The 8,430-nt window shown below is 32.5% G+C and overlaps 1 pseudogene; it reads left to right on the top strand.

Annotated features, from left to right (window-relative positions):
- Positions 1-1,256: 1,256 nt before the first annotated feature.
- Positions 1,257-3,448, top strand: LOC123219688 (annotated as a pseudogene).
- The last annotated feature ends 4,982 nt before the right edge of the window (positions 3,449-8,430 follow it).

The raw sequence follows: 8,430 nt of genomic DNA on the forward strand, positions 1-8,430 counted from the left end.
TAGGCTGAGCCAGCCGATAGGCCTAATACCTAGGTCATAACCTAGCCCAGAAGGCCCATGGGTCAAGCCCAACACACTATAGTACCCGGTCTAGCCCTTTCAGGCTAGGCCTTATTTTTAGGCTTTGGGTTGGGCTTCCATTTGGTGAGACCCAGTTGATGCCTCTAGTTAAGATCAACGCTAGGTCAAATTTGGTTTAATATGCCAGACCCTTAAGGTTGGACTTGAACCAAGCCAGCTTGAGCTCGGCTCAGACAAGCCTAAAACGAGTTGGCCCTAGCCAAGCTCGAGCTCGAGCTATTTGTTAGATTTTCTAATTAAAAATTTTGATACAAAACGTCGTCATTTTGACCAATATGTATTAAAACAACGTCATTTTAATAACGAAAAATGAGTCGAGCCGAATTCAAATCGAGTTTGAGTTTGGCTTTCACAAGCTTGACGAGCTCGAGCTCAACTATATGTGAACCGAGTCGAGCTTGAGCTCAAGTGAGCTTGAGCTTGGCTCGGCTCGGCTCGAATCTGACCCTATAGACTGTATTTCATATATGTACAGCCAACAGCTCAAAGACAACAACTAATAGGGTTGGATCCAAATCAAGTTAACTCAGTTTCGAAAATCAGCTTAGCTCAATTTGACTTGATTTGAAGAGTTGGCTCGTTTTTCAAACTGAATCAAGCTTGAGTCAAAAGGTGTTGGTTTAATTTTGTTCAAATTTGACTTAAATTTATAATTTGAATCCGTAGTATGGATTTGTAATTTGAGTTTGACTTTAATTCATAATTTTAATATGTGATTCAAATGTATAATTAAAATTTGTAATTCAAGTTTTTAACTCATTAACAAAATAGTAAAATACCAATGCCATATAAAAAGTTTGTAATCCGTTGCTGCATCTATAATAGTAACTTGATTAATTAATCACATATGGCAAAACAAAATTAAATGGATATTTTAATAACATTGGGGCGATCAATGAATACTCATATAATAAGTGGTTTACAAATAAGAAAACAAATTGCATGAAAATTGAACACTTGGATTGAAGGTATGCTTCTTCTATTTGCAGTCCTGTTAGACTGAAGATTTCTTGAACATTTAAGGAATATGCAAACGGTTTCTTTCTTCATCGCTGACGTATTCTCTCTTCAGATGATTTATGCATTCAAATTTGTAACCACTTCAACTTCGTCTACACATAGAAAACTCATGTTTCATCTTCACAACTTCAATTAAAAGTTCAGGAGAAATTGAAATGGCGAAGAACACTCTCTTACTTTGTTTGCTATCTATCACTTGTACTCTGGCCATCGCATATGACCTTTGCAAGATTTCTGCGTTGCTGACACTAATACCTCAAGTGAGGACTTCTAAATATGCATTTAAATTATATATATATAAAACTAACGTCGCTAATTTTGTGTGATAGAGCAATAGTTAACGGCCTAGCCGGCTTCGACTCCAAACTTGTACAAGCCAACCATTTTTTTCTTCAGTGGACTCAATGTAACGGGCAACACATCGAATCCCCTGGGCTCAATGGTGACCCGCTGTGTTTGTGGCTCAATTTCCTGGACTTGACACCCTTGGTATATCGATGGCTTGCATTGACTATGCACCATGGGGTCTGAGTACTCCTCACTTGCACACCCGAGCAACAGAGATTCTAACTGTCTTGGAAGGCACTCTCTTGGTTGGTTTTGTGACTTCAAATCCTGATAACAGACTCATCACAAAGGTGGTTGAAAAGGATGATGTGTTTGTGTTCCCAGCAGGACTTGTTCACTTCCAAAGAAATGTGGGGAATGGAAGTGCAGTTGTAATCTCTTCCTTGAGTAGCCAAAACCCTGGTGTTATCACCGTGGCCAATGCCGTTTTCGAATCTAATCCCCGCATCTCTAATGATATTCTGGCAAACGCTTTGCAGTTGGACACGAGTGTGATTGATGAGATTAAAAACAAGTTCTTAGGCAATGGAAAAAAGGAAGCCTTACCTTTCAGTTTCGATGCATTGTGCGTTGTACTATACATGCACACATACATGCATATATATTAATTTGTATTAATTATTAATTGAATGAGCTTTCATTTTGAGTTAATTAATTTGCATATTACTATTTTATATGGGAAATCTTTGGTATAATGACCAACAATGGTTTGATTGATCAAGATTATTATATTAAGGCTTTACGAGTCTCTGATTTATCAGCTTTCAAGCCGTCTTTGAGAGGCTTTAAAAAGGAATCTAATATTTTAAAAGATCTTTCAAAGTCTAATATTTCTTGAAATCTTGCTAGAAAATTCACAAAAATTTGCATTTTCAATTTGTGCACTGAGTTTAAGAAACACTTTAGTAGGATAGTCTGACAACCTTTTGATGATGCAGTATCATCCACTGAAACATCGTCTAGTATCTGTTGGACGATAAATTAAACCCGAACATTTTAAAAGTAAATTATATATTGTTGTCTATCTTCCAAGACAAAACAAATTACTCCTTTATTATCGATTATCTATTGAGAAGTATGCTGGTTATTTCAAAAACGATGAAGGTTTGTTTTTTTTTTTTTCCAGTAATTGATGAAGGGTACTAAGCACCTTGTAAAAATAAGCGAAGTTGGTGTGTTACGAAAAGAAGAATTAACGGAAGAAGGTTGAGATTGTTAGAGGATGGTTAGTGGCAAATAAGTGAAACGGTGTGCTGTACAAAGGTTGACGATATCGCTTTGCAAACAGATGTAGTATATCTGCAGCGGTCTTTCGATTCGAATAACAATAAAGTTTGCTTTCGTTTCTTTTCGTCTTCTCTATTGATTTGCTATTAAGAAAGAAAAAACACTACTTGATTGAACTAATCCGATGGTGTAAATTCAGAGTTTGGTGTTTATTTGTAACTTTGAAAACTCTTTTACAACCCACTAAATGAATATTAGCAGTTTAAGACACTATGGTACATGTATTGTTAGCTATACAAGACCATCATATTTAACATTGATGGTAGCTAGCCACTCAGGATTAAAGAGAGCTTCTACAGTAGTAGTGGGTTCTTTTTTTGCAGTTAATATAAGATGTTTTACTTGTTGTGAATATAAAATGCAAATGACATGTTTTGGATCTAGTTAAATTGGACGCGCATAGATGGGTACAACAAAGGATGAAGTAAGTTTATTCTCAGTTGGATCAAGCTTTGGAAGCTAAACTTCTTGGTTTACAGTTGAATAAGAAGAATTAGTTGTAATTGTTTGAGGAGGATTGAGAGTAGAGGTTGTGCACCGTTTATATAAGCTACGTTATCGGCGTTTTAGGGATATTTTTTTTATCAAGTCATTCCTATTAAGTCTGAGCGTTTCCCTGGTTTGCAGAGCAAGGGTGTTTGATGATCGGAGAGGTTTTCCGAAGAGTTTAGTAGCAAGAGAAGGCAGAAAAGTATTGAAGATTAAAGATTAATTCCCCCCCGTCTTATACAAGTAAACAGTTAACCAGAGTCAATGAATATATTATAATTAATAAAACTATGTATATAAACAATACATACAAATTATAAACCTGTTATTTTATGATTAAAGATAAAACAATATTTACTTACATATTAATATATCATCATTTGTGCACATTTGTACCCATTATTTATGCACAAAATGCTCCTTTATTATAATACCCTATAAGTTATTCATTCAAGCAATAACATAGTAGTCCTTAACAAAATTAATCTTATGTTCGTAGCACTTAGAATTACATACAAGAGTCTTGATTTGGTAAGAGGTTTGATTCGGTACATGTCTCTCACCCAAAATCAATATTGAAAAATGATAGTATTATAGATCATACTAAACACTTCCTGGCTCAACAGATTTGTCACAACTGAATGCATAAATTCACATGCTTGAGGCAAAGATTGAAGCTAACACTCATGTCAGTAATTAGTGTTGGATTAATTACATGAATTTCAAAACATATAATCTTGCAACTAATCAATTAACCCAAACATTATAACCCATACACATATAGGTTAGAAAATACAAAAATTGAAAATTCAGAGATTTAGACAAACCTGATATGCCATAGTTGATGTCGAGTCAACTTCAAATCCGATAGATTATTGATATATGAAATTGGTCTTTCTACCTAATAACACACAAAACCAAAACACAATGACTGTGAATAGGTACAATATTGCTTTTATATGTTTTTAAGAAGGGACCGAACTCTTTTATAATAAGTTTAATGGGGTATTCCATTAAAGGCTAATAAACTACAACAACTCACACCTGTCACCTAAATGAAAAGGTTTAATATAAAGTGTAATTGATATTCATTATATGATCACACAATACCCAACAAATTGATTTTGGACTATATATTTATTTGGTTTTATTTTAATCAAATAAAAACATAATCAGAATATGCCCATGTAAGAAATTTCCAACAATTAGGTGAGAGTTAAGCAATCCTTTTTGTGATAATTAATGGCCTTCCCACATGAAAATGTGCATTGAAGTGAAAATGTAAATAAAGAAGATTGTGAGGTGAAAGAAATTTTCAGCTTGCATTTCCAAGTGATAAAGTTATAATATTTATACATCATATAAATCAATAAAAATGGAAAGGATATTATAGTTTAATTATTAACTTCCTAAATAATAAAATATCCTAGAATAAAATATTTATTTAATTACTTATTACCTAAATAGTGAGATATCTTGGAATAAAATATTTGATATCCTAGTGTTGGGAATAATCAAATATGTCATGATCAAATTCTGGGAAATCTATAAATAGAGATTTGCATACCTAGATTACTTTTCGATGAAGCTTCTTCAAATACGATGCAAGGTATCGACGTTAGTCTATTTCCACGACCCAATTTGAGAAAATACACATATAGGTTATAGTGTGTATTTTCTCAAATATAATTCACAACACTATACAAATCTTACTTCAGTCGCTACACCTAGCGCCTAACTTGAGTTCTTAATCATCTTCACACTTGCAGGTATTTATCTATATTAAAAACTCACATCTAGCATTCACAAGTTATTTAGACGTAGAGAATCCAAATCGGTCATTTTCAAATGCATCTATTCATGATCTCATCTAGATCAATCATTAAGGCAACATTTTAACTTCAATAAATCTTTTCTTGAGAAATTTGTCTCCTATTGGTATGCTCTCTTAGCATCACATTTCTCAAGAATAATGTCTTTTTTTTGCTCTCTCTCTCAGCATCAAAGGTGATTGCTCGTGTGAGTGAGCCAATCTCTAACTTGTGTGACATTACAATCTTGTTGAGCTAAAAACAATGTGTATGTAGTGAAAACCTAAGAATTTTGGGACACAAGTTCAAAACATAAAATGAACTTGAATTCATGGTTTTCGACGTTGTGTTACCAGTACAATATATAAGTTCAACTCTTATCAATCATAGTCTACACAATCCAAGATATTTAACATGTGCAAGATATACTTTTCTTGGAACAATCTCGATCAAAGGATCAATGACCATACTATGTGTAGAATTATATTGTATGTTCATTTTCCTCTTGAAAATTGAGTCTCTTATTACATTATGTCTAGTGTCGATACGTTTGATTATCTTATAAAAATTCAGGATCTTTTATTTCAATAGACAACTATTACTTTGACAATATTATCTTGTTTACTCAGATTCACGAAGAATCTTTTCAACTAAACAGTTTCTTGCACATTTATTGAACAGGCTATATACTAAGCTTCCGATGTTGATACGACTACATATCTCTATTTCTTATCAATCCAAGATATGGGCCCTTTTGGAGTAAGAAAGCATAACCATAATTTAATTTGTGTTGGTCTAAATTCTTTCTCCACATAGCCTTTTAAATCAAATTCAATCTTTAATTACATAATCAATCATCTACAGAGCCTTTTAAAAATATCAAAAAAATTCTACATACAGCCTTTCAGTGTTCTTTTAAACATTTACTTATATCGACTAACCAGCCCAACAACAAAAAAATGAATATCTGGGCATGCATGCGCCATAGCATACATAATACATCCAATGGCATCTGAATAGGTATCCATTGACATTTCTCTGCTTCTATCTTAAGTTTTGGGACATCTCTTTTGGCTCAATAATTCGTCATTTAACACAGGAATATCAACAAGTTCACAGTATACCATATTAGATTGTTCTAGATTCTTTTGAATACTATGCTCTTATGACAGAGTCAAAAGTTTTTTTTTGGAACAATTCCTCTAGATTTAAATTCATAATATGTAATTTGTTTTCCCACATCTTGCAAGTCAAAAATATGGACAATCATTCTTTAATGATTATCACTTACTTTAAATCATTTATAGTTATCTATACATCATCACACACATTGATAGAATTACAAATTTGTCATCAGACTTTGTCGCATAAACATGATGATCTTAATTAATCACTTCAAAGTCATAAGATATTAACACTTATGAAATTTCAAGTACTAGTATCTAGACGACAATTTTAGGTCATTCAACGTCTTTGAAGCTTACACACTCTGCGTTCCATATTTATTCACGCAGATTTCTTTGCAAGTTTTTCACTAAGAAAAATTGTCTTGACATTCATTTTGTGTAATTCTAAATTCAAATATGTTACTATAGCTAGAATCAAACATATTGAAGTAAATCTTATAAATGACAAAAATATCCTTATACACAATCTATACCTTTTCATCGAGTATAGATTTTCACTATAAAACGAAATTATATCTATTTATTAAGTCATCTGCCTTACAATTTATTCAGGAAACCCATTCATTCTCAATGAAATTTTTATCTAGCGATAAGTCAACCAAAACCTAAATTGCTTTGTTTTCTTTGTATTTCATCTCTTCCTCTAATGCATTTCAAAATTTTCTTATCAAGGGATGAGACAATTATTCCAGGTTCTTCATCATCTTTGAGAGTGGTTATAAAAACCTCATTTTCACTTTAAAACACCACTTGAATATTTTTGGACATCCACTCTTACGCAATTGAGAATTAATGCTCCTACTATCCAAAATAGATTAAAGTTTAATCTCAATGCTCCTACTAGGTTGAGATGAACGAAACAAGCAATTGAGGATCATTACTCTCACTATCCGAAATAGGTTGGAGCTTAATTGCATTTGCTCTCACTATCTAGAACAGGTATAGTTCTTATTTCTTAGAACTCAACTAAAGGTCACTAAGATATACTCATCCTCATTCTTTTCTCATCTCATTTAGATGAAACATTTTATCAACTGCATCCCTATTAAAAAAAATCCTCTATGAATGTAGTATCTCATAATACAATTTCAGTTAATCTTCCAGCAGAATCCTCCCTAATGAACACTTACCCTTTAGAGTGCTCAGTGTATCTAAGAAAGATACATTCATTTCTTTTCAGTTCTAATTATTCAAACTTATGGAAAAAGCTATGGATTGACATTGTTAACCACTAAGGTTGCAATCAATTAACTTAGGTTTTTTGCCTGATCATAACTTACAAGGAGTGGAAACAACTAGTTTAGTAGGCAATCAATTAAGTACACAAGCAACAACAAACATCATATCATCACAAAGTGACTTGACATTTTGCTTGCGCCTTCATTGACTTAACCATTTCAAATAGAGTTTAAATACTCTTCTCTATTATACTGGTTTGTTACGAAATTTTTGGAATTACTGTTAGTCATACTATTTCTTTTTCATTACTCAGTTTCTTGAATTTTTTTGGACAAATGCTTACGATCTCGATGAGTTCGTAAAACTCTTATCCATCTTATCTAATTGATTCTCAACCTCAATTATATATACATAGTGTCTAAAAGTAGTCTATTGCTTCTAACTTATAGGAGATCAAACAGACAAAACTGAATCAAGCATTGTTATTGACACTAGTAATAAAATATGAGACACATTCTCAAACTTTACATTCATAGGAAAACATATACTTAAGTATATATAAATTGCAAAGGAAGTCAAACTCTCACAGCTTTGTTGAATGGTTTTCTAAAGGTTTTTCAAACTAGGCAATGCTCACATTTGGACAGTTGTATTTATGTGAAGTTTCAAATAAACTTTCATAGGCTAATTTATTCAACCCATCTTGGCCAACGTGTCCTAATTCAATATGTTATATATTTGCATTCAAATTCATACATATAGAAGAAGCAAATAATGAAAAACTTAACATTATCAGAATGTAAGATGACAAACACCATATAACCATTCAACCAACAAACCAAAACTATAAAAGTCAATTCTATCGCATTTCAATAAAACACCCATAGAAATTCAAATTATACCTTTGTTTAAGAAGAACAAGTATTTTGACTAAGATTTGTTGAAATTTGGAGCATATTGGATTTCGTGTAGGTATAGGATTTGATCTCCTCGCAAAATTCATTTGCTCGTGTCTATTGCTCTTACTA

This window comes from Mangifera indica, chromosome 6, assembly GCF_011075055.1.
Source record: "Mangifera indica cultivar Alphonso chromosome 6, CATAS_Mindica_2.1, whole genome shotgun sequence".
Classification (NCBI taxonomy): domain Eukaryota; kingdom Viridiplantae; phylum Streptophyta; class Magnoliopsida; order Sapindales; family Anacardiaceae; genus Mangifera; species Mangifera indica.